The 8472-nt window shown below is 38.7% G+C and overlaps 1 long non-coding RNA gene across 1 annotated transcript; it reads right to left on the bottom strand.

Moving 5' to 3' along the window:
* Window positions 1-235: 235 nt before the first annotated feature.
* On the bottom strand, window positions 236-8269 carry LOC127476404 (uncharacterized). The gene is made up of 3 exons (XR_007906595.1): window positions 8077-8269; window positions 1282-1393; window positions 236-700 (listed from the first exon to the last, which is right to left on the bottom strand). It is a non-coding gene; the product is annotated as an uncharacterized LOC127476404 (long non-coding RNA).
* Window positions 8270-8472: the final 203 nt, after the last annotated feature.

An 8472-nucleotide genomic window follows, 5' to 3' on the forward strand; every position in this document is an offset into this window, starting at 1 on the left:
ATGTCTGATTAATTTTTATTCATACATAAATTTGCGAAAGCTTCTATTCTGCTTCTAAAACTGAGACCTTTTATATGACTAAATATTTCCAGCCTACTGTACAATCATTATTGATCCTTTCCAAAGGAAAACATACTGCCTCCTCTGTGGTCTGCTCTATGTGCACCTCTTGTTTCCCAGCTTCAGGAGAGCTGCATTGGACTGCATTCTCACGCTGTCTGGGCTTTAGGCTACATTGAGCAATAAACATTGTCTGCTCTGAGTGTTCCCTCTGGCATATTTACTTGAATTGTGACCTTATGTTTTGGTTTTGTTGTTTATTCCAGTTTCTTCAATACACACTCCCACTGCTTCTTTACCAAGCTGCCAACTAAGAACCTGCTTTAAAGGACCTTATCTATTTCTCCTCAGGAAGCCTAAACAAAGAAGTAAATAACTGAGCACAGGCAAGCTGAAAACTTGCACCTCCCAAGTCACTTAATTTCCTGTCCCCATCACACCTGAACACCTCCTTTACGGCAACTCTTCTGTTGGTGAAAGAGGGCAGGATGACAGTCCCGGAGGAACAGAAGTGTGTCATTTCGCCAGAGGCAAAACACGGGATTTCCAGCAGCAGCGTGAGGCTATGGAACAAAGGATGGGAACACAGAGGCTTGCAGTCCAGTGTTGCAACATCTTAGAGCTGGATGGTGACCCGCAGCTGTAGTTGGTGAACAGAAAAGGAGCAGAGGTTACTTGAGTCATCAAGACACCAGGAAAGGCTTCCAATTTATCTGTTCTCAAAATGCCTGCAACTTCATATCTATCTCAGCTGGGCTGAGGCTAGCTATTGGAATACTACTCCAGCAAAAGGCGGTGCGGGACCAGGACAGCAGGGAGCAGCAGAGGTACCCCTGTGAGGTGCCCGGACTGAAGCAGGGCAAGGCACCAAGGCTGTGGTGAAATGAGCCTTCTGCGGTTTGGGGTTGAATAGGGAACAGAAGGTACAGGTCATAGAAGGAGATCAAGAAGACTGTAAAACAAACAAATTGATTGTGGGCCTTGGATTCTGACACTCAAAGAAATGACTTTTCATAGCAATGTGGGAAACTTGTTTTTTCATAGCAGAGCTGTGTGTACAGACATAACTGTGCATAAACACTTGGATTGGGCACAGTGAATGTAAAACAGGGCAGACGTGTCCTTCTCTGCCCTCCCTGCACATGTGCACATGTATTACACAGTTATATACATATACACATATGTATATACATATATATATACATACATACACACATTTACCCTTTTTCACCTTTGGACTTCTGGGAGCAGGAGAGAAGATCCATCAATGTGTGGTGAGATAGAGAGTACCCAGGCTGAAGATTCTTTTTGGGTTTGTTCATCTGCTGAGGACCTAGCAGGAAGGGAGTATAATTGAAGTACAAATTAGCTATAATTAGATGTGCACATATATTAAAAATATCTTTTAAGAAATTTAGAAAATGATTTCAAGATGAAAATAAGGCGTAGCACACTTCAGAATCTAGATGTTTCCCTTTTCAAACTCACGTTATACTGAGGGGAATAGCCCTTTAGTGATGCTTTGAGTTTCATAGTAAATTATCTCAGATGCACTGGCAGAAGATTAGAAGACTAAAAAAACCCAAGCCTTTAAAAAACTACATTTTTCATATTCATTGAACACTAGGGCATGACATGTGTTTTTTGATCTACTGAAATTACTGTAAAAAATGCTGACATAGACCTGACACTTGAACCAGTGGATATAATGTAGTTACAACTCTGGTAAAAGTTTCCAGATAGCCAAAAAATAAAAAGTGTTTCCCTCCAGTGTTTATATAAACCTACAACAGAGGTAAGTTCCCTGTGGAGTTCCCTTTGCTAACATAAGCAGCACACAGTATAACATGACTCTGTTGGTTCATACTAGTTTTTCAACTACATTTCTTCTTGCTGCTTCTACTGGACTCCTATTCCAAACCCTAAATTATTTGGTGGCCAGGAACATCTTTATAATTTCCATCCTAAATGTACTTATGGCAAGTCTGTGTCCTTCACCTTAGATAATTCTTTCCTTTTTCTAGTGCTTGCTACTAACATAGCACCCTTGAGAGCATTCCTAGAGTCAGCTTGGCTTCAGTTTTTATTTGTTAGGCTAAATGAATTATATTTCTGAACATCCTAGCAGCCCTTCAGAGCACTTAGAGTTTGAATTGGTCTTTCTTGAACACCAGTGAACAGAACTCTTTGTCTTGCCATCATGAGGTAACTTCTTAACAGCATTATCCTTGTGTCTTCTTCGAGTTAGATTATATGGAACCTGAAGATCTATTAGATCTATTGTGTTTCTCTTGCCTAGAAAGTCTGTCATACAGTTACTACCGAAGAAAGCTGCCACATTAGTCTGGCACAATCTCCCCTTGGTAAAACTATACCTTTTGTGTAATTTTCCTTTTATGTTTCCAAGTGTTCTTTCTTTCGTATTAATTGAAAAGCCCCCTGTACTAGTGGAGGTAGCAATCCACAGTAAATTAAATTAGATGTACTAGGGAAAGAGCTCAAAGAATCATAATTGTCATACAGATCAAATGTGATTTTGCAAGTCTGGCTAGCTGGCTAACATTTATCACATACCAAAAAGACTGAAATCAAGATTCTGGCAACAGCCTATGTCAGTCCACTGCATCAGTGCAAGGAACAAAGTCTCTGTAATACATAGCTGTACTTAGCCATATTTATCAATCTCCATCACAAATGACAGTTACATATTTGATAAGCAATTTCATCGATCTGAGCTCTGTAGTAACAGAGACCACAAATAAAAAAAACGCAACCCACATACAGCTCTCTTGGGACAAGGTTTAAATAGAGTGAATCTATTAAGCTGGCTAGCTAGGGACTCATTACTAAATTCACTATTCTTTGTCTTTGGAAAGGCTAGAATCCATTCTGGGAGAAAAGCCCTTCAGCCCTTGGGATCCCAGCAAAAGATTAGAGTCTCTTTTTATCATTCAACAGCCCTATTTCATCCCCACTGCAGAAAAGATTATGCCAGGGGCCATTGTTTCCCATCCTCAGGCAGGCTGGGAACTCTTCTGAGAGGGCAGAATTTTTAAGGGCTTGCAGCCCTGGTAGGAAGTGCTGTGAAAAATAGTCAGGAACTACCTCCCTGCTCCCAAAAGCTGGATTTTCCTGTATAATTATCTTAGTAGGAGCTGGAATTTGAAAAACTCATCTGAGTGTGGGACAGGGTGAGGCACAAAGGCTGGTGCTGTCCCCCTCCCCCAGACCTACATGGAACAGAAAGCAAGGCAGCTCCTTTCCCTGGCAGCCCAGGGAATTCTGTTCCTTACCAGCAACAGAATCACTGTACTCTGTGTGTGATGATCTGATGCCATAATGCTTCCATATAATCTCTGACCATGGGAACTTCGGCATAGACCCGTTAAACCATCCTTGCCTACATAGCTGCTGTCCAAAATTGCCTCGTAACTTAGCAACTAACTTGCTACCTGCTATCAGGTCTTCTTTAACATTACTATTTCTTGAACTTTTCCATTTCATTATGTATATGTATTTCAAGTATTCCTCCCCTTGAGGCAGTGCTTCAAGAAGCAACTCACTTTTCTTGGTTTTGGCCCTTTATGGGCTATCTCTCTCTAATATCTCTAAAGAAATCTCACCAGCATGGCTACAGCTCATTCTGGCTTAGATATATCACCCCATCACCTAGCCCATCCCTTACTTCAGTAAGAGTAATCAGCAAGGAAGAATCATCCTTTAGCAGCTAGGAATCAGGATCCAAACACAGTGTGCTAGAACAATATAGATAAAAGATCTAAAAAACAACCAACACCCACCACCACACATTTAAGTTATGATTTTCACACCAAATCTAATGCAGTTTATATAAAACGTCGTGTATTTGCAATAAAGTTTTTCATCCCAGGACAACAGAAAAGCACACAAAATAAGCTTCCATTTTAATAGAATCATAGACTGGTTTGGGTTGGAAGGAACCTTAAAGATCATCTAGTTCCAAACTCTTTGCTGTGGACAGGGACACCTTCCACGAGACCAAGTTGCTCAGAGCACCATCCAAACTGGCCTTAAACGCTTAAAGGGATGAGGCATCCACGACCTCTCTGGACAACCTGTTCCAGTGCCTCATCACCCTCATAGTAAAAAGATTTCTGGATTAACACACCGCTATCACCAGTTAAAGGAATAGTCAGCTACATTTGCTGCAAAGGCAGTTGTTAAACAGCCGCCTCTCTCCATTGCTGTGTTTTGTCCAAGAGCAAAGAGGAACTGCATGCCTTAACCTTCATTTATGGACTGAAGAGACTGGCTTTGCTTATGTTCTCTTTTGGTGTTGCTACAGTCATATCTATTTGGAGTCTTAGATATTTGTACAGTATACATACTTCTAGCACCTTGCAATTTCTTCCCCCCTATATTTGTATCTGTTTATATGTGATCCTGTGGCTTGTTTTATTCAGAGATATTTGAGTACCTCAGGGTCTTGTGGTTTTGCTGCATGTGGTGATGTACTAACAGTGTACAAAAATATTTAAATTGCTACTTGAAATACAATTTGTACAAAAACTTAAACAAGCATCAATCAGAAGACTGATATGAAACCTTCATGTAAATAAGCCTTTAATTTTAGTGAACAAGTAAAGGCTTGCAAGAGAGCCTTTGGTCATATTTTAAAGCATTGAATATGGTTTTATTAAGAAATACATTAAACCCCTTATGAAGAACACACTGAAAGCCAACCCCTCCCTCCTCCAAATCTTTCCACATCTGTGGTGAGGGGGCAAGAAAGCTTGGAAACAACGTTGAAACTAAAAATGGCATATAAAAGGATCCAAAATAATTTATTAAATGACATATTGAAAATTCAAAGTTAGGAACTGCAAAGGACAGTGAGCTAAGAGTGCCCAAGTACAGAACCATGGTTTTTTTTTGTTTGTTTTCTGTTAGGTAACAGCAGAAAAAGAAAATACCTTTCAAAACATTGGCCTTTATGTAAATGGTGACGAGGTTTCTATTAAACATTTACCTTCCACAGTGAGCATAGTTTTGCTTTGTTAGCTGATGACTACCACTGTTTATCAAACAGGATTAGCTTCCTTAGAAATTCCCAACCCCCCAGTTAACAGTACCTTATGAATCATCAAATTTATAACTTGTCAGGCGTGGCCTGATACCTTAGGGCAAACTGGGACCCTGTTGAAAACAAGACACATTAACTGCTTAACAGCTCAGCAGACAATACAATGCTAAATTTGCCGAACTCCTGAATGCATTTTTACTGAATAGTAAAAAGAGAGAATAATATCTTAGTATAACTTTTTTTGAGAGCTGTGGTCATGAATCAGATAATTAAAAATGAAACAATTTTCATGCAGGAGCATGCTGCAATCTATAGACTGAAAAGTGTCTAGGAGGATTAAAAAAAAATCAACTCAGAAGTTTCTATAAAAAAGCTTTATTTTTAAGCAAGGTTCCTTTTTAGAGGGAATAAAAATACTAACATATCTGATGATCTTCCTGTGGCCTTTTGGAAGTGTAAGCCTTATTTTGCACTTCTTCCCCCTCAACTTCCATAGTATTTCAGCTTCTTCTTAAAAGCTTTCCAGAATCCAGTACTTTTGAATGGTGCTATAACCTGAAAAGGTAACTAACTACATCAAAGAAAAATACTGAACGAAAATGTAAAACCCACGTGCACGGTCCACACTAGGCATGCTCAGTCTCGTGTGTGCATCAGCAGTGGTTATTTTTTTTAGAATAGGCTCATGCCTGTTGCTTTATTTGGTCTCAAAACTCTGAAGAGCTCAGCAGCTCAGAGAACAGGTGGTTAGTTCCTTGGCTTAGCTGGCATCAAGGAACACAAGGGAACTCTGCATGTAAATCACGAGACATTGGAATTGACTTCTTGTAAAAGATTTTTTAAATCTTTTGCCCATATCTGGTTGTGGTAAGTAGCCTTTAAAGGGAGCTTCTGAAATAGCCTTTGTATTTATTCATTCTATGCATCACTAGAAGAACTTGTAAGTGTATAATGCATAGTACACCTCTGCCACAAGAAAACAGATCCTGGGTAAAGACAGAATCAAAAGACAGGAAAATTACTTAAGTGACACAAATTACTCTGGACAAAATCACAATCAAAAGTGGCACATTTAACAGCTGACTATTAATGGAGTAACATGCATTGCCAACAGTAAAATCTTAAGAGGTCTACAAGATTTCTACAAGAAAGACCAAAGAATGCTGGAGATTAAAGTATAAGCAACATAAATGCCGAGTTTTGCCTTCATGCTGAGAAACCTGCCCTGCTTCCTTTCCCAACCCCTGCCAAGATAACTATTACTGTCTCTATCAATTCTGAGCAAACCCTGGAGCCCTGTATACAAGTTTTATTTGACCAAATTCAGCTGCTTGCTATAAATATGCCACTGTTATATCCACGTACCACACAGTTCTTTTAAAGTTCTCACAGAACATGTGCCACTTACCCGCAGGGAAGAAAAACAAACCACAATCAAAACAACACACTACCCTTCTTTTTTTCCCTCACTACATTTTTACTCGTGCAACAAGAAGAGACTATTCACGAGTAGTATTAGTCATGACTCGAATCAAGTTGGTATAATTTCAGAATACAACGGGGAACCTAGTGAACTTCTAAGAGTTTGATAAGGGTGCACACTGGAACAGAAAAGGGACATGGGATATTTGAAATACCACACCACATTACCACGTCTCACTACAGGGATAAACACTGGCCCAAGGCTGATATTTGCTGCAATATTTTGTTACTCATTTCCAGTATTTTGTTTTTGATACCAGAGGGCACCCTCCCAAGAAAACTGAAATCTTCTTCCTTGGAATCGACAGATTTCAAAGAAACACTATGCAAGCACTGGCTAATCTTCCTCTCTGTAGTTACAAAACCCCATGTTGAGGATAAGAGAGAGGCAATTGCTCTGACGTAGAATTTAAGTGTAAAATAAAGAATCAACACTACTGCTTTAAAATATTTGGCAATAGGGTAAAAAATATGTTTTAAGCCAAAGGAAGCTTTCCTAACAAAGACACAGCAGGCCATCTAACTCCAAGGGTGTGCATATTTGTTTCTGATTGAAGCAATCCCCAATATTCCAGGCACATATTTGATTGTAAATGAACTTTCTATCTAGACACTAAAGGAAATAAATTGCCTATACAGAAAGCTTTATTCTAAAATTAAAAAAACCCCTAAGAACAACAAAAACCCAACAAAAAGAAGCCCTAAAAGTTCAAGATTCAAATAACTAAAGGAAAAACAGTTAAAAAGAAAACATAATTTTCAAATCAATAAATAATATATTAAAACATTAAAAATATAACTTTACTGTGTACTTATTCCATGAAGAGAGACTTTTTATAGCAGTTTTGTTAAATATTAAATTGTCTTGTAATTTTGATAATTTTTAGAAATCATAACAAAGGTAGTTTATTCGTTTTCTGAAAACTCAGTGGGAGATGCAAAACTGCTCACATCTTGCAGTAGTTCAAATGAACTAGTCACAGGAATTTACCTAACTTTGCTGATAAAAAACTCCAAAGAACCAAACCACATGAAAAAACTTCACTGTTTTTTCTGTGTGATGTCTGCAGATGGTAGCAAAAGTAAGAAGAGAACATTTCACTGAAGTAGTATGACTCAAAACATCTTGAAGGTAAAAGCAAGCCAGCCTTCTCCAAAGTCAATAGGAACTGTTAATAGCTGCACAGAGCTAGGATTTCACCATTTTTGGAGAGGTCAGTTAAGTGAACATTCACAAGTAGGAGAAGGTTTATTCTAGTAAACCAAAACATCTGTGGTTAGTAAAATTGAAGCAGATTTCGTACCTACATTAAAAATATGTTTCCATTTGTCAACTTGTGGTTTTAAGTACAACTCGGCAACATTCTGGGAAATGAATGATGCAATCAACACTTCCAATAGAGAAGGGGCTAGGCAGCATGTGATTTAATAGCAATAACATACTTGAAGCAAACAATTTAGCTAATACATACCAGTGAATGGGAGACTGCTCCTTTAAGGATTTTTGCTGAAAACAAGAGGAAAAGCAAGATAGACAAGCAGTTAAACTCAGGATACTCCCAATAATACATGACAAGTAAATACAGTCTTGTAAGAACTCTGGATCTCGATTTAGATTTCGGCAAAACACAAAGACGTTTTGGAGCAACTAAGGTCTGATTCTAAATTTCCTTCACCAAAAGGAAACAAATCCTTAAAGAACCTTCTGTCTTTCCTGTGTGAATGGGGAAATTCACAGGAAAACCTCCCAGCTAGTGTTAGTGTAGACAGACTGTTACTCTTACATAGTCTCAATAGAAATGGGCTTTTCCCAAAAGAAAGTTAGGGATGGAGCTCATCCTTAGATTGCAAATTGACTTAAAGAGCTG

The sequence above is a fragment of the Manacus candei genome, unplaced genomic scaffold (genome assembly GCF_025592945.1).
Source record: "Manacus candei isolate 608988 ecotype Guabito, Panama unplaced genomic scaffold, ASM2559294v1 h1tg000049l, whole genome shotgun sequence".
NCBI classification, from domain to species: domain Eukaryota; kingdom Metazoa; phylum Chordata; class Aves; order Passeriformes; family Pipridae; genus Manacus; species Manacus candei.